Raw genomic sequence first — 23,207 nt, forward strand, 5'->3', positions numbered from 1 at the left:
TACTAAACAACACCTGTATAAGGAACTAACTAATAAATACAACCCTTGTTATAGGAAAAAATGAGGAAATCAGCAGAGAGATTCCTCTCACCTCTGGGGAAAACCTCTCCCCACCACATTGCTGGGGGCCACTTATGTGCCGCACTCAGAGCCAGTGCCCAAGTGGATGCCTTCCAGACACCCACAGCTCCAGCTGTCTTAGGTCAATACAATGGTTTCTGCAGATGTAGAAACTGATTCACCAGTTCTCACCTTATGGGCTCAGATTAAACTCTAGCCACAGCAGATGGGTGTTTTTTTCAGCACTTTTGTTCATTGTGAATTTTCAAAGTCACTTTTCCCTTTTGAATACGTACAGCATAGGACAAGGAATAGGTGAGAAAAGGGGCAGCTCTTGGCAGCAGTTCAGCATCACAGAAATTTAATTGTAACAGGAATCTACACAGCAAGTCAATCATATGTCACTTTTGCAAGAAAGTTCTGCTACAGAGAAAATAAAAACATAAGCACTTAAAGGATTCCAGAAGGTAATATGCCAGTGTGAAAAAGCCTTCTTTCCTGTAAAGGACAAAAATATCTTATTCCTTCAGACCCCTTCCTCACCTCATCCCAATGAGATGTGTAGACTGAAACTCGATCAGATAGAAGGGTTAGGAGAGCACTGACTACATTTTTATGCAGATTTGCTTGTCAATCCCAGCTGAAATGAATTCTGATGTCTTTTTGACATGAGCAAGGTAGGATTTGATAGAATCTAGCAGCTCTCTGGATCTCAATAAGTAACTCTCTTTCTTGTCACTTCACTACCTAATCTTACCAGCACTGTGATCCAAACTGGGACGGTAGCTCAGTTCTTCGGATATCAAACTGGCAGACTGACAAGGAGCAAAAAAACTAAGCCCTAATATTTCTTCCAGGGGCCCAAGAACTTCAAAACTCTCTCAAATAGCTAAAGATCACCACAAAGACCATGCTAAAAAGGGGAAATGGTCTTTTCACAAAGAATTTTAAAAAGAAACTACAAGAAAACGATGTTTTCTCAACGGGAACAAAGCTACATTTTTTGTGGCTTCTGTAAACCACATTTACCTTTCCCCACTCCTCCTTATTAACACATGCCATTTGAAAAAATATACACAACAAATAGGAATGTCTCTAGATGTCAAAATCTGGGAAGTGTATATGGTGAATCACCACACCAAAAGACCTAGAACACGGTAGTGCAAGGGACAACATAGACCCTTACAGGCTCCAGTGTCCCCAGTCCACACAACCATCCCTGCCACTAGAACCCGAGAAGAAGCTTAAACAGCTAAGATAAAAAAGGTCCTTATTATTGGAGATAATACTTATTCTTAGTTCTTATAGATCACTTACACCCTCAGTCAAATGTGATTTGTAAAAGAAAAGCAATGTATCAACACTTGCTTTGGGATGCATCATAGAGCTCCAGGATTTTAATAATAAAAAAATAGGTTTTTCCAGATGAGGAACTATCCATTGAAAGAATGAAAACACATGACTGAAGAACTGATAAAGGTCATATCTGATTACACTGCAGAAAAAGGAAGCCTCTTCTACAGACTTTAGCACACTCAGCAACTCTAAAATTTCAATAAACCTCATTCAAGATATGATACATAATAGCATTTGTGAGTGCAAAATCAAAAGGAATACTGAGTAATAATAACCTTTGCATTGTCTGCTTAAAATCCCTGGAATACAAAAAAATCTTACCAGCTAGTAAGTTAAAACTACAACAGAGAAATAAATACCTTCTTTACCGATGACTGCAAACAGTGAGAATCTCCTTCACCACTTAAAACCATCCCTTTGGTTTCAATCCTGCATATGCAGATTGCAAGTAAATACAAACATCTGGCAAAGAAGGAAGTCTCATGTCAGGGCACTGCAGGGGTCTCTTGGCACTGGAAATGTGACAATCCAACCTGTATTAAATGCCACAGTAGCATTGCTTCAGCTGCAAAACCATTGCCCAGAGCAGCTCATGGAAAGACCAATGTGTACTACACACAGCTCTAAAAAAAGAGTGGTGTTGCACTGGCATAGTTAAACTGAAGCAATTCCGTACATAAGAATGATGCATTGATTTAAAATTTGTTTATTTACTAGTTTATTCCTGCTTCATAACAGTGCCATTTTTACGGGCAAAGCAGGCTTCAGCCTTAAGTAGATGCTTGTACTATCAGCCTCATAGGATTAGCAATTTTAAATTAAGGAAGGGGTTGCAAGAAAAAGTAATTTCATGCTTCAAAAAGAATTTCTATTTATTTCAAAGGCTTGGAACCTAGAACCATCACTTCATAATCTTACCCAAATGTTGATGTTGTCGATGCATTTTTAAGCAGCTTTCAATTAGGTTAAATAAAGAAAACAGAAGCTGATGAAGAAAGCCCAGTAAGAATTTCTATTTCTAGATAAATTTCTATTTCTCGAACTGCATAATCAATTGTGCTAACTGTGGGATGTGATGCACATGACTGAGTTTATAGGTGTTTAGTGAGAATTTTGTGCCACTTAGTATGTTACTGTGAGCACTCACCACAAAGATAATGATATAAATATAGAAGACTGGGCCTATAACCTCCACTCCTTCTAATTGAAAAAGTACATATATTGCATAAGTCATACCCAGTAGCATTTGTTCTGGGCTGCAACAGCATTTACTTTCCTTCTAAAGTGTTTCATCTGCCTAAATTTAAAAAAGTGGTTTTTCAGTTTCCTTAGCTCAAATGAGCATACAGACAAGGCAAGCATTCAGGGAACATTTCTTGTATTTAAACTCTCTCAATTAACAGTGCTGTAACCCAAGTCCCATCCAAGCCATAACAAGCTAAATTGTATCAGTGTGGAAATCTGTAGCAGAAAGAGAAGAAATAAAAATTAGGTCAGTCTAATTGAATTGCGGTAGTTTGTCTGAAAAACGCCTTTGCTACCCACTTTGAAAGGGCATTAGAGATCACATTAGGGAATTCTTTTCATTTTGAAAATCTTCTTCATTACTGCCTGCTTTACTGAAACGGCTTTCAAAATCTTCATCTTTGCTCTGCTTGCTTAGAGGACTCACTGCTGATACCTCCTCCTGAGCTTTTATTTGTCAGGAGGATAAAAATACTGCCAATGTTACAGCTAGAACTTTCAAGTGGACAAGGAGAAGCTAGCTTCAGCAGGATTTTATGTGCCTTTTTGGCCCTTACGTGCACATTAAATTCTAACATAAGCGCCTGTGTTTCTCACCCAGAGGAACTCCCCCACTGCAGTCTGGTCTTGGTCCGTTTTGTGCAGCATGCTGCCTGCACAGAAAGCAGAAGGAGAAAAGCGTAGAGCTATTGAATATTTCAGCAATGGGGTTTACTGGACTTTGGGGACAGCTTTACACCTCCCACAAACAAGTTGAGGAACTTCAGGAAAAGCAGTAAGCATTGAGTAAGCCTCATACTAACACTTCATTTCACTGACACCGGCTCCAGCCTTGGCTCTCCAGGACTAGGTGCTCTCGCTGCCCCAATGCCAAACCAGGAAGCCAAACTTCCCAAGATTACAACACCCATCCCCTAGATGTGACAGGGATGTTCACACTGTGGGTGCAAGTATTTTATAACAAATTGTAAAACAAATGTATGTGTAATTTTTAGCAAGGGTTGATTACACTGATTACTTATGTAAGTTGAGCTACCTAAATGTATGTCAGCTACAGAATAAGGGTGATCCATTTGTTCCCCTCAGTTTCATAGTTCTGAAGCAAGAGAAAACCTGGCTCCACTCCCTCAACAAAAACTCATTCTCAAAAGGAGGATGTACCTTAAGAAAAGCAGGAGAAAGAAGCAGCAGCCACTGTGATTCAATTATTTTTCTGGAGGAATGTGCACCATTAAAAACTAAATTTGATAGTGTAGGACTTTAAACACAGTTATATATGCATATAACAAAAGTGATGAGGAAAACCTGCTCCCAAGTCTGTGTTTGCTAGCATTGAGTATTCAAAATGACATCCAAAGCACTTCACTTCTGTTCCCCATTGGTTCATTCGTGTCAGTGTAATCTTCACACAATTACGAACTATGATGAACAAGTCCCACTCTGAAATTTGAGCCCTAAAGGCGGCATATGTTATCCAAATACATAACCTAATGTAAGCACATTGGGATTCTTTCAACCACAGATTTATGTAATTTCAATTATTTCTAATGTTGCAATAGAAGCATCATGTTCAACTCATTATAGCTCAGAACATTTTTCTACTACATCTTCTGGAAAAGAAATACCATTCTTCAAAGTTCCACAATTTTCATAGCCTTCAGCAAAATACATTTCTTACCTTTATTAGCACAATCTTTACTATTAAGCCATTTACATAACTTAGTTTTTGACTGACTCTGTAATCTTCTGACTGACTGGATTATAGACATAATGTGTTTCCTCGAGGGATTTTTCAACTTACAGAATCTGCAAATTTCTCACTGTCTAAATTATAGCCCATGATTTCATGTCATCCATTTACACATCCTCAAAAACACAAATAGAGGAAAACTATTTCTACAGGTGGTTCCCCATGGCCCTTTGCCAACAAAAGAGCTTAGGAGCTTACGACAGTGAATTACACTCTTCAGAAACTGTCCTAATTTTTGTCGCTAAATTTGATGTTGCTTTGCCACCACTGCCTGAAAATAGTCCGAGACTGGGAGATGCCTGGGTATCTGGGAATACCACTTACAGAGACAGTCCCTAGGTAAGATAGCTGCAACCCAGATAAAAGCTGGTAAGACTTGCTAAATCACATGGATATATTTGCATCAGGTAGTGCATGCCACAGTGGACAGTTTTAATGAAAAACATAGTGGAAAGAGGAGACAAACATCTACAGCACACACATCTCCCCTCTCCCTCCATCAATAAGTACATGTTGTAAGAACATAGACAACACAAGCTCCCCAGTAAGGGCAAGCAAGAAGAAGATCCACAGCAGGTCTGCAGAGAGGGCCTGCAAGAGCAGAGCATCAGAGAAACAGCACAAGGTCACGTTTATAGCACATCTCTGGCTCTGCCCAGCTCTAAGTCACCTCTTACTGCTCAGAGACACCACAGCACTACAGTCAGGCACTGAGCCTCGGTGTTTTCCCATACAGCACAAAGGTTGAAAAGAAGCCTTTGCCCCAGTGCATCCCTGTGAAGCTCGTGACACAGTGCAGAGTCAGGTCAAACGGTTAAAGTCAGGGTATGACTTGCAGATAAGCCTTGCCCTTAATTTGTCAGATGCTTCAGCAATCAAGTAATAAAACAACACAGAGTCAAGTTTAACACTGAAGCACAAGTGATTCATCCAGCTTTTACCAAGCTTAAGGATCATGCAAGTTTCTTCCCCTTGGAGGAAGGTCCACTGCCATGGAGAAGACATAATAGAACATGTATCAATGAAGGCTAAAGAGCAATAAATGTCAGTTCACAATAATGTGTGCTGCAAATCCTGGTAAAAAGGAGTAAAGAAAATGCAGCATCTTCTACATTCCTTAAAGTGAAAATGGCCTTATCCCGTCATAGGGCCAACAGCTGGAGATGGGATGATGATTTACTTCTTCAACCATCCTCTACAGTGTGTGTAAAATGGCCTTTACACAAAGTTGTGCTGATGAAATCAGGCTGATGACCTTTTTTTACATAATAAAATGCTGTCAAGTATAGCTTTAATAATAACTTAAGAAATTGTCAAATTTTTTGATTAAAGATGATATATAGAGATGAGAAAGGTAAAATATTTATTCTAAAGTTAAATGAAAAAATGTTCTCTTATAACAAACATAAGGATGAGTTGCCCCGTGTCTGGCATTCTTTGTGAATATTTCCCAGAATTACCAGTGCCAGTATCTGGTCAGTGCAGCTCTGAGCTTGTTAAACACTTAAACGTAGAAAAGAAGCATTTTCTGATTTAAATTTGTTAGGGATATTTTTGTTTTGGCATGACTTTTTAAAAAACAAGGATAATGGATCTTGTCAGGGTATGAGCATCATAGGGAAAGGAAGAGAAGTCTGAGAATTTTGCCTGATTAAAATGTGCAGTGGCTTGCACATTTCAACACTCATTCCAAACCTTCAGTTCCAGATAAATATTCATAAATGCATTCACCACCAGTCTGGTAATGTTGTTCTGAAATTTAGAGGCTCAGTTCTCCTTGAATCCCCAGATAGGCCCCGCACTTAAACTCTAAGCAGCAACAAAACCAACAAAATAGGTAGAACTCATACTGTTAGTACAATATCAGGTGGTTTGAGCAATCATACGAGCATGGATGCTATTCAGCATGTAAAGTTTTCAGAATGCTCTCACACCAGTAGGCAACAGAGGGCATATAAAGTAACATTAAACCATTTTGCCAGTATTTGAATAAAGCACCACTATTTTCCAAATTTCCTAGAAATTAACTTCACATCTCAGGCATCCACACTAACCAAAAAGTCTCATCCATGTAGAAGAGCTCAAACAATGCTCCAAGTCTTTCTTATTTAATAAATAAATAGACAAATACATAAATAAAGACACATTTCTCAGTACACATTTTTAAAGTCCTCTAGCTGTCTAGACAGTGAAATCCTCCACTGCATTGTAGACTAAAGGGAAAGTGCAGCCATCTTGTTATATAACAATATAAATATGGGGGAACATTCAGTCAGCTCAAAAAAGGGACTAGCTCAGAATGGAGCAAACAAAATTCTTCCTCCAGCATAACAAGTCTGTTCGATTGCCATCTATAAATTTGTTAGCAAGGGAAAAAGTGTAATGAGTTTCTATAGAAATAAACCAAACACTATCTGGCATCATAAAAGTGAACATGACAAAATCAAATTTCAGTTTTAAAAAATTAACAGTTTTAGGAGAATGTAAGGCTTCAGACACAAGAGACTTAAAGGCATGATTGATGGGATGTAAATGTTATGTATTATCAGCTCCCCATAATACCAGGGCTGTTTGCACAGTTTTTTCTGAGGTATCTGATGCTGACTACAGCACTGAACTGGGGTCTGATGCAGCCTGACAGTTTCTGTGTCTCTGTACACTTAACAAGGTAGAACTAAAAATACAATAACAATCAAACAATACAGACACATTCCTGGTGATGCATTGCAGAGACAGTTATAAAAAGAATAAGCTCTCCCCCCCCCCTTTTTTTTTTTTAACCAGAGTGGCAGGATAAACCTATTTGATTTTTTTTTTCATGTTATAATTAAATTCCCAATCATGGAAAACAGACAGCCCACTCTTTTTGTTTTCATCTAGAGTTTTCTGTAGCAGTCATTACTAATGCCTTTGTTAAGCAGAAGTCAGGTGGAACCAAGAAAACAGGAACTAACCTGCTGCTCCTTTGAGGCTCTGATCTGGGTGTGCAAAGAACAAGGATTTGTTGCAGTCATTGGCTTGCCACCTGCCCAAGGCATTCAACTGTATCCAACACAATGATGCTGGAAACAATTCATGAGTAAATACACAATAACATTTGTATGTTTACAGCATCTGTCAAAGGTGTGGGTAGGGTGATTTCTCTACTGTGTGTTTCCAGTGCAAGTCAAACCCATTAATTAAATTCATGCTCTTGTCCTGCTTCAAAAGGAAAAACAGAGCTGATTTATGGGCACTGACTGCTGCAGGAACCAGGAGCTGGTTTTGCTCACTCCCTCTCCTTAATTAATTTTTAAGCATCTGGATAGGTTGATTTCTCAGATTCTGATCATACAAAAGGCTGCACATCCTCAATTTGTACAAAGAAAAAGAGCTGCTCCATGCAGAGTACTGTCTGTCAGGGTTTCTCAGTGCTGGCTGAATAGTGTCTACAGGAACGGTGTACCGGAACATCCTTGTGCCCAAGGAAGGGATGAAGCTGCAGAAGTTCCCGATTATAAGACATTTCTTGTTTAGTAATTCTTTTACATGTCCTGACAACAATAATTCCAAAATGAGGAAGAGTTGCCTGCATAACAGTGTAACCTACTGCAACAACAAAAAAATATCTCTTTTTAATAAGAGTATCCGGGAAATTGCCAAAAATACCTTCTGCTAGAGGGCATAGAAATGCCTCTTTATCACCACAGCACATATATGCAAAATATCAGCAATACACTAGTGTGTTTTTTTCTTCTTCTAGGTTCTTTAAACAAGAGACAGATTGCTAATATTTGGGGCTGAAATCTGGAGGTAAGCAATCAGAAGACATTTAACACCCAAACTAGGAACAGGAAACTCTTACAGAAGTGGAAAATTTTGGATACTGAACTTTCACCCTCGGCTTCTGGGAGATTTTTATTAGTAAAGAACTATATAACCATAGGCAGATTATATTGACACTGCATCACCTGCCCAGCAGAGCCATATGCTGCTGCTGCTGACACTGCCAATAAAGATCAAAGCTTCCCATGAATTAATGAGCTAAACCTGGGTGTTGTATGTTTCATCCCACGCTTATAGACCCTATATTGACAGAGTGGAAGGTTGGGACAGATGAACTCTGGAACTACCTTTCAATCAATTATTTTATGATTCTGTACAACACCTTGTAAAACATAAGACAAATTTATTCTGTTGTGATTCATAGTCCAGGCACCAGAAAGCCTGCTATGAACAAGGATATACCATCTAAAAGAGCTCATTATCACTAGTGGCCAGGAAGAAATAGAAGGTAGCCAGCATTGGTCTACAAGAGTGGTAGTGACCCAAAGGGGCCTCACTAAGAGATGACTCTAACTGAGAAACCTCTTTCTGGACATGAATGGACACATGATAATGGACTGCAGGATCAGCTAAACAGACAACACTATCCTAAGCTGCCTTCGCTAATGGAAAGAGGGTAATTCTCCAGAAATCTCTTGTACAACTGGCAGGACCACACAGCTCTTCCAGCCAGCCTATTTTCAGCTGTGGATCAAGATCTCTCCTTTCGTCAGCTTGTTTTTACCACTCAGAAAACAAGCCTTTTCAGTTACAGATTTCAGAATTCAAGAGCTAGCATACCAATATGTAAAAACTTTTTAAATTCAAGGAAGATTGACAGAATAACTCACCTCAACATGATTATATTTCCTAGGTAAATTTTGTAGAGAAAATTGACTGTTTCTCTTCCCCCTCAATTATCCCAGTGAGCCAAGACAACTGCCATTACCTACACATTTATTTTTCGTCATCCCTATCCAGTCCAGGAGATAATTGTGCTGGTTTACAGTGGAAAGATTATTTCTTCACTCTAAGCATTCATATAAACAATTCAGGATTTTCAAATTTAGCTTCGATTTCACAAAACTGCTCCATTTCTTGAACTTACAACCGAATCTTAAAGGCTTTGAATCCACTCCTAGGAAGGTCAGTACAGTTTTACCATCAAAGTGCATTGAGAGCACATTAATACAGCCATCTGTAAACACTTAGAGAGAAACACATGGACAGAATCTCAAAGAATGCATGGAAATCTCAGGTTTGTTCCACTGAAAAATTGTAATGAAGAGTTGAACTGATCATAAAGACCCAAAAGAAAAAGCTATTGGACAACAGTTTGCAGCAGTACCACAAAAGCACAAGGGCCAAGGCTATTAGAAAAGGGGATGAAACTGTGAGGGGAATTCAAACCTTAGGGCATAAATTTAAACCACTGTTGATAGTTAAGAACTTTCTGAAACTTTTAGGGATAGCATAGAATTCTAACAGTTTTTATCAACAAGGAAAAACAAATAGTGTCCACATCTGACTGATCTTCAGCTCAGCTTGGAAGACCAAGTTATGATTTCTGGAAAGGAAGAGTTAAACCCCGTATTGCTTAATATGTTAGTTCTCTTCGATTCTTAGATGGATGGAGACTTTTCTCATGAAAAGTGCTGGTCAACTTCACACATTATATAAAGAGGGGCTGTGTGTGGTGCTTGAAAGTTTCAGGGTGGGACCAGTGGCATCAGGGGATGGATCAGAAAATGCAGCACCTCATGCACACTTCCAGTGGAGGACACAACTTTTAAAACCAAAATCCTAGAAAGAGATTCAACAGCAGCACAAGAAGGTAAATAGGGAAATAATTGCTCAGTGTCGAAAAGGTTAATTTTGTCCAGCACAAAACACACCCAGGGTCTGAAGTGTACCTATGGTCTATGCCAAAGCAGGTTTAAGGTATTTAATTTTGATTTTGACTGTATGACTTTGAGATAGGGTGTTTTTCATCAACTAAATTAAATGGAAAATGCAAATATGAGCTTCTGAGAGCCTTATGATTTTGTTTAAATTCCAGGTTATTTTGGAATGGGAAAACTACTTGCTGTTTGGATCCATGACAACGAAGTAGATACTAGTCACTTGCTTTAACAATCTACACCACCATGGTAAGCCATATTCCAAAGACTGGGCCTCAGGTCACTGGTAGTGGTGTTGTGCAATAAGTTGGAGTGACTGGGTATAAGGTTTCATGTTTCTGTCTCAAACACAGCAATATAAAAAGGTATTAAACAACATAAGTGAGCAGGATATGGCAACATACCTTGATTCACAAACAGTGTTTTACATACCAAACAAGTATTAAGTTTCACAGAATATCTCAAAAGGGATGTTGCTAAGGCAAAGATGATGGTAAAAAGAGTATTTCATTAAGACATCTGAATGTAATTTGTAGGATTAACAATGATGCTCCAAGCTATCACCAGGCACATGAAGAAAAACCTCCAAATACAATGGAAAAAAAAAAAGATATTTTTCTCAAGTTTAAGTACAAATATAGAATGGTTTATGCCTAATCATATTTGACACTGAGAAAATTAACTATTGGTTCAACTCTAGCTTCTACACTTTTTCTGCTGTTAAATATACTGCACTTGAGACTGAGTTTTGTAAGCAAACAATTTTGCTAATTGATTGGCTCCTCTTTTCCTTAAAGAAAAAAACCCGCACACTCTTTTTTTGGATCAAAAACCAATTACATGCATCAGAAGTTGACAGTGAAACCAGTTATCATTTGACACGATATAATGGGCATGCTGACAACTTACCAACAGCTGTGATTCCCATCAGCTCTCCTCTTTGGCATTTTCATTTTAAAATTCCAGGGAATTATAGGAATTTCATAGAAGACTGAAAATAACCAAACCCCACTTATACATTAAAGAAAAACCCCATAGCTAGTCTATAACTTCAAAATTTGTTAAACAGACAAAAGGAATTCACAGCAGTTAAGAATGCATTCAAGGTTTAGTTAATCAGGTTATATCTTTTGGATTTGTTAAATAAAATCTGCATCCTTTCAACACGGGGCCATTTCCTTTCATTTTCCTTCCATTGTATGCATAAATTTTCAGGCCACAGCTTACACAAAACAAATAAGGGCATTGACACAGAATTACACTGTAAGTAAGATTAATTAGAGATCACAACAAAAATTAAAAGGAAGAATCTACTTGGTAATTAATAATGACAGCTATATTTAAAAAATTATAATTAATGCAAAAAAAGATTTAAAATGCCCTTAGTAAAAGGCTGCATAAAAATAGGAACACACCATGACTCATTCTTCATAAGCTTTATTATTTACTCCACCTACAGTATTGATGTCACCTTTAACAGATGCACAAAAATATTCTCAGGTCTTTGCAATAATATAGTAAGATTGAATAGGGCTATAAATCTCCAAAGTGCAGCATAAACAGAGAGAAGGATATGAAATGGTGACATACAAGGCACGTAAAGTGACTTGTTGAAGGGCAACAGAGCAATGCAGTGAATCAACGTTGAGGTTCTCCTTAGCAGTGAGTCACATCAGATATCTGGGCTGCTTACACTTGCATTTAGTTTTCAGTCTTTTGGGCTTTTAACAGAAAATCTTCTAAATATCACCTATGGATCAGACACTATGCAGTGTTGCCTTCTTGAATCTGTAGGCAAACGGAAACCATGAAACTATACAGCCAGAGCTACTTTCAAACCTGGAAGCTAGCTACTGAAATTTTATAAGAACTTTTCAGTTTACCTATAAATGGTGAGAAGTATAACTGCACAAAATATGCATGCCAAGAGGTTTAACAAAAAGAGCAGCAGCAGCAATGACCACGTTGCTTGACTATCCCTCCCCAGTCCCATTAACTATGGATGCTGAATTCAGGAGTGAACTACATTGGCTTAGATCCTAGGAGTGTCCTGCTGAAAGGGATCTCAAAGCCAGTAAGAATCTCCCTCTCTAACAAGAAAAGACTTGCAGATTTCACAAATGGTGCAAGCACAACTCTCCCTGGATTTGTGGTTTGTAATACAAATTGAACTGAGATTTTTCAAGTTACCACTAAAGCAGAAAGATGCTGATGACAAAAGAAAGAACATGGCCCAAATTCTAAAATCCACAGGAAAACATTGCCCATTACACAGAAATGAGCTTGACTTGGTGATTAATAGTCATTTTAGGTTTGTGTGCACACAGATCCATGTGGGTGTCTCCTGCTCACTACAAGAAACAAAGAAAATATTTATGTTTTTAAACTCAAAAAAGTATCTGTATTGTTACACTCTAATCCTACAATTATCTCATTAATTTATTCATCTTTTTATATATTCTTAATAGAAAACATTCTGCTGAATTTTCCATTTAGTCTGGAGCACATATCTGAAAGAACAACAGCGTTACCAATACCTAGAATACTACTGCAATGCCAGAGGCATTTCTTAAGTTTCAAAGTTTGTGAAAATCTGAATGGTGAAATTCAGACAAGTACACGGTAAAGATAAAGTTTCTTAACTGATACAATAAATATCCTGACTCTTAGAAAAAAAATCCCGTAATACTGCATATTTGAAAGTTTTCTAATTTTACTGTTGTTGTTCAAACACTTCACATGAGTCCTAATCTACTGTAGCAAAGCTCATGCTCACTTTAAGCAGGTTAGCATTCCAATTCAGCTCAAGGGGATGAGCATACTACTCAAGTGATTTGTTTGATCACTGTCTAAAATTCAAAATTCACAATGGCACCAAGAGGAAGTTGTTATATTTCCACACTGTTTGCAGTAGACAGTCTACATGGCAGAGTATCCCTCTTACTTGTGTGTGCACATGAAGAAATCACTTGCAAAGTGTTTTACTATTGCAGGATCAAGATATTTAAAACAAATTTCTCAAGCAGCCGATGGAGTACAATCTGAAAGGTAGGATTATTTTTTTTTCTTCTTGTGTCAGTTTAAAACTTACTGGCCATTCAGTATTGTAACAGCATTCCACAGCACAAAACACCTCTGGGTTATCTTTCTCTCTGAAGTACTCCACGTTAGATCCTAATGACAATGCTCTGCTGCTGCGAGCACTGGTGAGAGAACAGGTTCTGAACTGTGCTTTTTTCCAAACCCTAAGCTTCCTGATGCAGCAAATTTGCCAGTTTCCACTCTGAAGCGTAGAAAAGGACACTGTACAGAAGAAATACAGGAATAAGTGGAATCAATCTAAATCAGTTAACACAGGTGAAAAACAGCAGGAGAAAATGTGGAAATACAGGCAAATGATATAGGAAGAACAAGCTAAGTCAAGCAGGGGAAAGAAAGAGGGGGATTTGAGAAAAGAACTAATTGGAAAACAAAAATGTAAGGATTAATTTGTTTGGAGAGGGAAAGCACCCTGACTTCTAACAGTTTCCTTACAAAAAGCTGCAGGTTGTTCCATTAAATGGCCAAACACAAAAGCACAACATCCTGACAATTTCAAAAAAAAAAAAATCTCCTTAATCCATTTGTTGTTTTTTTTTGGGGGGGAGGGGGTGGATTTATTTTGTTTGGGGGAGGGGGGGAGAGAGAATACAGTTTTTGCTTAGGGGTTTTTTACAGGTTTTTTTTCAGAAGAGAATCATTGACTCATATGAATTGCTTTCGGCTTTATCCAATTTTCTCTGTATTAAGAGAGGCTGATGTTCTGAGCAGTACAACAACACCACAATATCTGCCACTAGCAATATTTCAGATGATATAAACAAACCAGAAGCATTTGAAATATTCAGGGCAAAATGATTTTTGGGGACACTAAGCTACAATTGAATCAAAGAACTGAGATCACATATCCTGTCTGGCCTCAATCCTGCCTAAAGGCCTATACACAAAAAACTCCAATACCTATATTTGAAGCAATCTCCATAGACATCCAAGTTTACTTTCAGAATATTTCTCCCTTAAGTAAAAATGTATGGCATACTTAAAGGATAAAGGCCTGCTAAACTCCAGCAGTGTCTCTTCATGCCCACTTCCAAAGACGCAAAAGGGTAAAAAAAAAAAAATGCAAACAAAAAATCCACAAAAAAAACAAACCAAACAAACAAAAAACCCCAACCAAAGCAAAAAAAAACACACCAAAGAAGCACTGAGCCTTTTCATAGAACTGTGTGCAACCAAGAGTTTTCAATAAGCTAGAATGCCAGAACTATAGAAGTTAGCTTGATTAGACTTCACTGTTATTTGCCTAAGTTTTATTTTCTTATTTTAACTTACAAGAATTTTATGATACCTAAAACATATTAGATACCCACCTTCTCTCCTTTCCCATCTTCCTGTGTTCACCTGGTGTTTCTCAGATTACCTAAAGATTCAGTCTTTCAACAACATATTTTAAATGTTCTTCTTCCTTTGGCCCCAAATTGCTGCAGAGGGTCAATAAATTGTTTCTGCACAGAACTCACAGGCAAATACAAGAAGCAACAGCTTCTGGTAGATAGATCAACAAAGAGCTTGATTTCATAGTGTACAGTGTGCTGCTGTGCTACAAGCTCGTGGCAGCTGTACAACAATGTGCATGGCACAATCGCATAAAATACCTGGGAAGCAGCCTTTCCACAGACTAAATCCTATGACAGTATGCTGTAGCCTTCATGCTCACTGTCTGATATTTTCCATTTTCCCAATGTCCCAACTAGAATTTCTCACTGATATCACCATCCATAAAACTGACACAATAAAAATGAATTTATTTCAGGGGGGCAACAAAAAATAGCCCTTATATATATATTTATATATTCAGTTGAGAAACAATCCACATCTAGAACATATTTCTATATTTAAGCAGGCTTATACTCTTCAGCTGATTCTCCAAATGGAGGTCTAAGGAAAAGTGAGTTCTGGGCCAGAAGACAGGAAACAAGCAGCTAGCTCCACAGCCAGTTATGCTGACATAAAAATTCAAGTCAAAAGATTTGTTTGCTTTCCTGTCAGTACTGCAAAGAAAATCAAACTGCAGTTTCTGGCTCATTCAGCCCCAGAGTAATAAATATTCTGAAAGGCAGATTCTATCCTTATTTACATTCTCCCAGTCCCCTCTGGTGAGGGTGCAGGAAACTAAGGCCACATCATAGCCAGAAGAGAATCTATTTTGTATTCACATTGTTATGTGAACCTTGCACTGCTACAGGATCTTAGGGACCACGATACCAGTTCAAATCAGTGACCTGAGTGACCACCCAGTTTTCAGCTCAGTGTCTGAGTTTAGTGCCTGTTCATGTTTAAGTCAGAGATAGGTATTGAGATCCTCCAGCCATGCCTCATCAGGCACTCCAGTTCATCAGTTTGCTCAGCAGCATCTCACACACAGCCAAAATGGGATGTGGCCAAAAGCAAACATGTCAAGGACTGAATGCAACTGCAGGCCCTGATATATTGCTGCTTTCTTCAAATGCACCTTCCTGACCTCAGCACTTGCCCTTCCTCGGCTAAATTTTAATCTGATCTTTCACCAGGGACAGCAACATCTTTCAATATTTTTATATTTAACAGATGTCCTTGACCTCTCAGCAACTATTGGATTTTTGCAGACCTCAAAATTTACCAGACTGTAATATATCTATGGATGACGCGTCATGTTTTTGTGTTCTCTCTCTCTCTCTCTCTACTCTGGTATTCTAAATTTTTTTGAGCCCTGTAAAGTTAAGTCCTTTGTACCTCTTCTTTCATCCAAAAGTTGAAATTTCACTTCTTCAGCTATCCCTGTAGACAAAACTAGAAGCAACTGTAAGAAAGCTATCATAAGACCTTTAGTTTTTCTCATTTCCTTTATATTTTAAAGATAGGTCTGACAGACCTACTGAGGGAAATAAAACAAACAAACAAACAAAAAATCACCAGATTTGGAATTGTATGTATTTTTTTATGTGAGGAGAAATGTTTCAGCCACTAGGAAAAAAGAAGAAAGTATAAAGAACAATTACATGCATATAAAAACCTCAGTATTTCCCCATGAAGTAGACAACTAGGCAGAAATTACTCAATGGAGGGACTTAGAAAGATTTTAAGTAACCCAAAATGTCTCCATGATTTCAGTGTATGATTTTTTCTCAAGTAGGCACACAGAATGTGGATGGACTCAGTGTAGAAGGCTTGTGGTCTTCATCATGCTCAGATCAGGCCACTGAACAGGGTTGAAGTTACAGAATATTGCAGAAGCAGCGTAGAGCAGTTCAAACTTAGCTCTGATCCTCCAGCTAATATGGGAAAATACCTCGGACAGGTATTGAGTAACACCTCAAAGTACAGACATTTGTAGCAAGAGCTAGGAAGCAGCTTCTTGCATATGTACAGAATAGGAACTATATGAGAAGACAAGAAACAGAAGAGTATTTTGAAGTATTCAAATACTTCAGAAATAATTAGGAGTAAATAATAGCTTTCAACACCTATACTACCATAATGTGAACATGGAACAGAATTTCCAAATTAAAGCTTTTATTTTTGCTGCAACATCTTTATAAGGAACCTCATATTTTAAAATAAACATAAAAAATTTAACTTGAACAATTATGGTATACATCACTTTCTGTGCACTTCTCTTTCAGCACCCTCACGCAATCAAGTCAAACAATCTCTCTGTATGACATCTTCCCACTATTCTCTTGGGAAGCCATAAGAGCAATGACCCTTTGAAATCCACAACCAGGACAGCAGTAGCTGCATTTTAAAAACTGGGGAGCAAATAATGAGACATCATTACCAACAGGAAGAGAAAACTCCTTGGGCTACCACGTACCTATTCCCCGTTTGAGACTCTTTTTATTTATCTTTGCATGCCTGTGTATGACACTTAAGGAGAGGTACCTTTATAAACACCTAAGGAGAGGTATATTTATACAGAAATGCAGCTTTACAACCCAACTTGACATGTCATTTCTTTATCGGAAAGATTATGGTATAAAAATGACAAACAACTTCCTCTGCTGAATCCCTGCAAGACTGACAAATGGGGCAAATGAGTCAAGTTTTTCTCTTAGAAAGATTCACTTCATCATATATATGACATACACAAAAGACATGTTAGAATAGGGAGTCCAAGTTAAGAGCAAGAATTTATAATCAAATATCCATATGTATCTGTGCCAGGAGGGACAAGGCATTTCAGCTGTAAGTCTGCTGAGAGCCTCAGAACGTGCTGCCCTAAGGTGTGACTATACAGATTTCCTGTGGGCCTGACTCCACAGGGTGTTGCTGACACTTCAAAGCCTGGCAGGTACATTAAGGCCACATCTTACACAGACTAAGAGAACAATGTTCAGCCTAAAACACAGCAACCACATCAACTCCAAGCCAAAACCATAGAGGAGGCAGTGATTATTTTACACCGTATTAAAAGAGCTAGAGAATTCCCTCATAAATTAGGATCCCGAGTTCAGTTTGACCCCAGTCTCAAAGCCATACTTCACAGTTATCAAACTCCCATCCTTGCTGGTGTGCTCTGAAGCAGGCTGCTGAAGCCTGCCTCTGGGAAAGGAGCTGGTCTAGGCAAAGTGTAAGCAAAGGAACCTTGTGAACTGTAGACCCATGGCAACATTATTCCAGGCCCTGATTCTAGATTTGTTTCTATGTTTCATGCTTTAAAAAGACATTGGATACCACCAAGGTTTTTCAGAGCAAGGGCTGGAACCCAAGAATTCTTCCTCCAAATTGCAAAATTACAGAGACACTTTAATCTCTCAAGAGATAAAAATTTCAGGTACAGTCCCCTCTGTTACATAAAAAATGGCTATAACTATTTTGAGGCCAGAGCTGTACTGCCAAACACAGTTCCCCACTTGGGCTTAGCCTAACACAATTACTGAATCAAATATAGTTTCTCTGCTGATTGCTTCTTTTACATTTACATGATCATCTGCTACCCATACCCAGTTTTTGCCTTGTCACACATTTAGACCATACATCCCTTAGGAAGGAGCACATTTCTATGTTTGCCTCATATGGGACTAAACAGGATTCAAGGTTTTAGGCCCCACAATTAAACAACCTATTATATTTTATGAGATTAACAATTTTAAGAGAGAGGAAATATAAGCTTCAGTAACTTAAACACTAGACAGTGACGTAATTTTGGGAAGAACGTATATAAAAAAACATCTTGGCTGAAGAGGAAATGAGTGTTTTATGCTACAAGCTATATTTGGTTTTCCTTCGTGCAAACTGGTTAATGATTGTGAGAGTTCTACCCTTTGCCCCACTCTTCCTCTTACTCATTAAAAATGAAACAATCATTTTGTATGGCAAATAATGTGGCTAGGGAAGTGTTCTGTGACCTAGTGCTATGAGTGATGAGGAACTAGTCAGAGAGAATGCATTTCCTTTTAATTATCTTATAAATATTTAAAACCAATTGCAAAAAGCGTAACAGGAAAAAAGGATATGTACAGATCACCTCCAGGTTGTAGCCCATGTCCCCTCTAGGGCATTCTACTGCAGTAATAATGGCCTCACAGAAAGGTCCAAATCCCATGTAAGCTTGGCCTTACTCTCTCATAGGTGTTTATGAAACAGTCGACAGCTACTAGAGATATTAGATATTAGCCAATGAATGAAACAGTAGAAGAATGGCTTCTAAAAATTAAAAAAAAAAAAAAGGAACTGGCAGGGTGAAAATAGAAATAGGAATCTATGATGAATATAAAACATGGCACTTCAGGAAGCCACTAGAAATAAGTTGAAGATCTGTCAGCTCTTATTGTTTTGGAAAGGAGGAGGAGGTTTGTTTTGAGGAGGAGCTAGCAGGACTTAACATAGCAATAAATATTATTACATTTTTTGGAAGATCAGCTTAGGCAATGACGGACAGTCAAAAATTAAAACAAAACACCTTTTGCAAAACTGATAGCATCTACTTTTCATTACCTTTACCTTCTGCCAACACCCTGCAAATAACAAGTGCAGGTGTGCTGCTCAAGCTGCACTGGCAACACCCAAGCTTCCCTGTCTTGGGACCTGCCCAGTGCTGTAGCTTAGTTTGGTGCAAAACAGCTGCATGAAAAAGCAAAAATATTAAGGGGCAAAAACCCCTTCAGGAAGCAGAAAACCCATCAGGATCTGAGAAAAATATAAATAGATATTAACTTAACGGCATGGGGAGAGAGCAGCTGTAAAGAAGTGGAGCAGTTTCTGATCTTGCATTTGCATCAATCCAGAAGCTCCCCATTCCAGCTGAAGTATTTACACTGGTATATAACAATTGACAGGTATTGCCATTGCCAACTATACTGGTATAGTTTCTTGACAGTACAACTACACATATGTAAGATAATTAACATTTATTTTTCTTACATAAGCAGAGCAGAATAAATCTGACCTTTTCTCAGCTCTTTGAGAATACAAGTGTAAGCAGATATTTCCATTTCTCTGACCATCCTGACTGCCAAAGTAGTTTCTCATCAGATCGTAGCCAGACACCTCACTGGCAGGATGTTCTTCCCCACTGTTGAGAAATGTCACAGCATGCACCCACAATTAGAGGGCATAATTGACCCCTGCACAATAGACACCCCTCTCAGCTGGAAGACTGCACTCTTCCTTGGATTCTCTTATAAATTATCTAACTATATAATACACAGTTTATTCTATTATAGTACTATTTCATGTACTTGGTAATTAATGTTGGCTGCTAATGTTGTGATCCTGGGACAAAGACCATAGTAATTGCACATTTTTGTCAACCACTACTATTGCAAATTTCCTGGATAAACATTTACTACATGCATACATTTTCAGATGACACCATGAAAATAGAAGTTAAAATCATGAAAACATACTCCCACTGGTTGAGTGGTGAGTAGGCCATAGTTTGGTAATTAGCTGATGCTGTATTGATGGTTCATCAGGCAAGCATAGTGCTTGTTTATTTGGGTATTTGATACTCATAGAATCACAGAAAGGCTTTGGTTGAAAGGGACCTTAAAGACCATCTAGTTCCATTTCTCCTGCTAAGGGCAGGGATAGCACCCACCAGGCCAGATTGCTCAGGGCCCCATCCAACCTGGCTCTGAACACCTCCAGGGATGGGGCATCCACAACTTCTCTGGGCAACCCGTTTCTATGCCTCACTACCCTTGGGTAAAGAATTTCTTCCCAAGATCTCATTTAAATTTCTCCTCTTTCAGTTTAAAGCCATTCTCCCTTGTCCTATCACTATCTACCCATGTCAAAATGTGTTCTCCTTCATTTTTACAAGCCCCCTTTAAGTAATGAAAGACCACAACAAGGTCTCTCAAGAGCCTTCTCTTCCCCATACTGAACTACCCCAGCTCTCCTAACCTCTTTTCAGAGGAGAGGTGTACTAACCCTCTGAATTTTCAATTACTTTGCTGTTTAATCGCCTGAAAAGTGGGGATTCAGGTAATTAGAAACAATTCTGTTTAAGTGTCACTGTTTGCTCCTCCCCTTGCTATGACTGGTCACATTCCTTTGTCATTTAAGGATTCAGTTATCCTGCCATGTATTACCTTGATGAAGCAAAAACACTTTGTGATATCAGACCTACTTCCCAGTAATGAAAGAACTACTCTATGTCAGAATACAAAGCATCAAAATTTATGAGGCCATAAATATGTGAGTTCTAAATATTTCCAGATAAAAAGCAACACATGCTCCTGATGAATGAGAACCTCCAGTTTTGGATACCTGCCCTGATTAAAAACACTTTTGTCCCTTGAAGAAACCAGAAGTCTAAATCAGTTTCACGGTTTTACTGGAAAGAAGCCTAAATTTTATCCCTAATTACCTACACACAAAACCAACCTCAACCTTCATACCTTGAATAGCATACACAACACCTGAAATTCCTCCCAGCCATTGTCTGTACATGGTGTCAGTGCGTAATATCACCCAGAAATTTGACAGTCACAAAAACACAAGGAATCAGGCCACTGCCTTGAACAGTGTATCCATGGACTTGATTCAGCCTGGCCAAGGAGAAAGAGAGCAAATAATTTTTTTAAAAAAATACATTATCAGTGTTAACAACTGATGATAGTGTAAGGATTATTTGCATTCAAGCAACGATCACATTTATCTGTGAAAAACAGGATCCAATTTGAAATGGAAAAAAAAAAAAAAAAAAAAAAAAAAAAAAAAAAAAAAAAAAAAAAAAAAAAAAAAAAAAAAAAAAAAAAAAAAAAAAAAAAAAAAAAAAAAAAAAAAAAAAAAAAAAAAAAAAAAAAAAAAAAAAAAAAAAAAAGCAAAACCAAAAACAGAGGGTGCCAGTGGGAATCAAACATCCAAAGCTGACTGCCATAAGTCAGCTAGTTAGGCAGCAGCTGAAGAAGTTCTACAAGTTTTTTATGAGTCCCTCTGTGTCAGCTTCTCTTATCTTCACAGTTAGCTGTACTAGAAATGTATGCAAACTGTTCAGTGGGCAAATAAGGTCTCGGTGGAGAATAAAAGTGCATGGTAGACCTGTGCAGCTCCTCAGCTTTGTGAAATAAATGAAAATAGGACAAGCAACAATAACCTTGGCAATAACCTTGTGCTGGCAGGATAGCATAAGGCTCTTTCTGGCAGACACTCTGACACTTCTTATTCCCAAATATAGAGCCTGCCTCCCTCAAAACAGGAGAGTAAACTAAGCTGCACCAGAAAAAGCACTTCCACAGTTCCCTTTTCTTGCAGAGCAGCACAGATAGCAAGGAGCACAGGGTGACTCAAAGTCAATCCACAGGTCATATTTTGTCAGCAGGACGGCAGAGCCAGGTACCTCACTAGGGCTGGACTGCAAGATGGCTGAAGCACAGAAACACCACCTCAGTGCTACACTTTCAGAAAGCATGAACAAAAGACTGAAGTCAATTCAGCTAGAGAAAAAAAGACAGACAAAAATGGCCCATGAAGTGGGATCTGCTTTCTATAAGGGAGCATGTTACAGTATTTCCTCAGTATTTTAGATTTTATATGTCAAATCAGTTTTTCTGTGAAGCACATTTAAAACAAATGTCCAGATTAGGATTCAGTCAGGAAAAATTAAAGTAGATAGATTTCTGTCCAGCTTTAAGTACTGGTCTGAATGTAGATATAAGCAGACTTGTTATCAAATTTTTGCTCCCATAACAAGCATACTAAGACATGAGTTCCCAAAGACACTAGAGACTCAACAAAAAAGATCAGACAAGCTATGCCACTTGAATTTTCACATTTTTTTCAGTTCTCACCTAAATGCTAAAACACAACTGTTCCAGCCAAAATGGGCTGCCACTTAAAACTGATTAGGGGTTTTTGAGGAAAGGAATTTGTTTTCAGAAATGTTTTGTTGCCAGAAAAAAAAAGGAAAAAAAAAAAAAAAAGGCTTTTATTGGTGGCGGTGTTAGTCCCCACAGGCCATAATAGAATCATAGAATAGAATCATAGAATCAACCAGGGTGGGAAAGACCTCCAAGATCATCAAGTCCAACCCTTGATCCAACACAGCCATGGTTACTAGACCTTGGCACTAAGTGCCACATCTAGTCTCATCTTAAAAGCCTCCAGGGAGGGTAAATCCACCACCTCTCTGGGCAGCCCATTCCAATGTCTGATTTCCCTCTCTGTACAGAATTTCTTCCTAATATCCAGCCTAAACCTTCCCTGGCAGAGCTTGAGACCATGACCTCTTGTCCTACTAATAGCTGCCTGAGAGAAAAGACTGACCCCCACCTGGCTACAACCTCCTCTCAGGTAGTTGTAGAGAGTGATGAGGTCTCCCCCTAAGCCTCCTCTTCTCCAGGCTAAACAACGACAGCTACCTCAACCTTTCCTCATAGGACTTGTATTCAAGTCCCTTCACCAGCCTCGTTGCTCTTCTCTGGACCTGCTCCAGCACCTCAATATCCTTCCTGAACACAATACTCAAGGTGTGGCCTCACCAGCGCTGAGTACAGGGGAAGAATCACTGCCCTACTCCTGCTGGCCACACTGTTCTTGATGCAGGCCAGGATGCCATTGGCCTT

General features: G+C 38.5%; 1 protein-coding gene across 3 annotated transcripts in view; it reads left to right on the forward strand.

The window, feature by feature from the left end:
• Positions 1-23,207, forward strand: part of CUNH4orf19 (chromosome unknown C4orf19 homolog) — a 44,304-nt gene that overhangs the window by 11,485 nt on the left and 9,612 nt on the right. Inside the window, exons 2-4 of one of the 3 annotated variants that reach the window (XM_027888567.1) lie at positions 8,154-8,203; positions 10,275-10,365; positions 13,110-13,164. The gene's annotated coding sequence lies outside the window, so the exon portion shown is untranslated. The remainder of the gene's footprint in view (positions 1-8,153; positions 8,204-10,274; positions 10,366-13,109; positions 13,165-23,207) is intronic. The other 2 variants (XM_027888568.1, XM_027888569.1) reach the window with 2 other exon arrangements.

This window comes from Empidonax traillii, unplaced genomic scaffold, assembly GCF_003031625.1.
Source record: "Empidonax traillii isolate 1590-97213 ecotype Southwest subspecies unplaced genomic scaffold, ASM303162v1 scaffold240:size1935192, whole genome shotgun sequence".
Classification (NCBI taxonomy): Eukaryota; Metazoa; Chordata; class Aves; order Passeriformes; family Tyrannidae; genus Empidonax; species Empidonax traillii.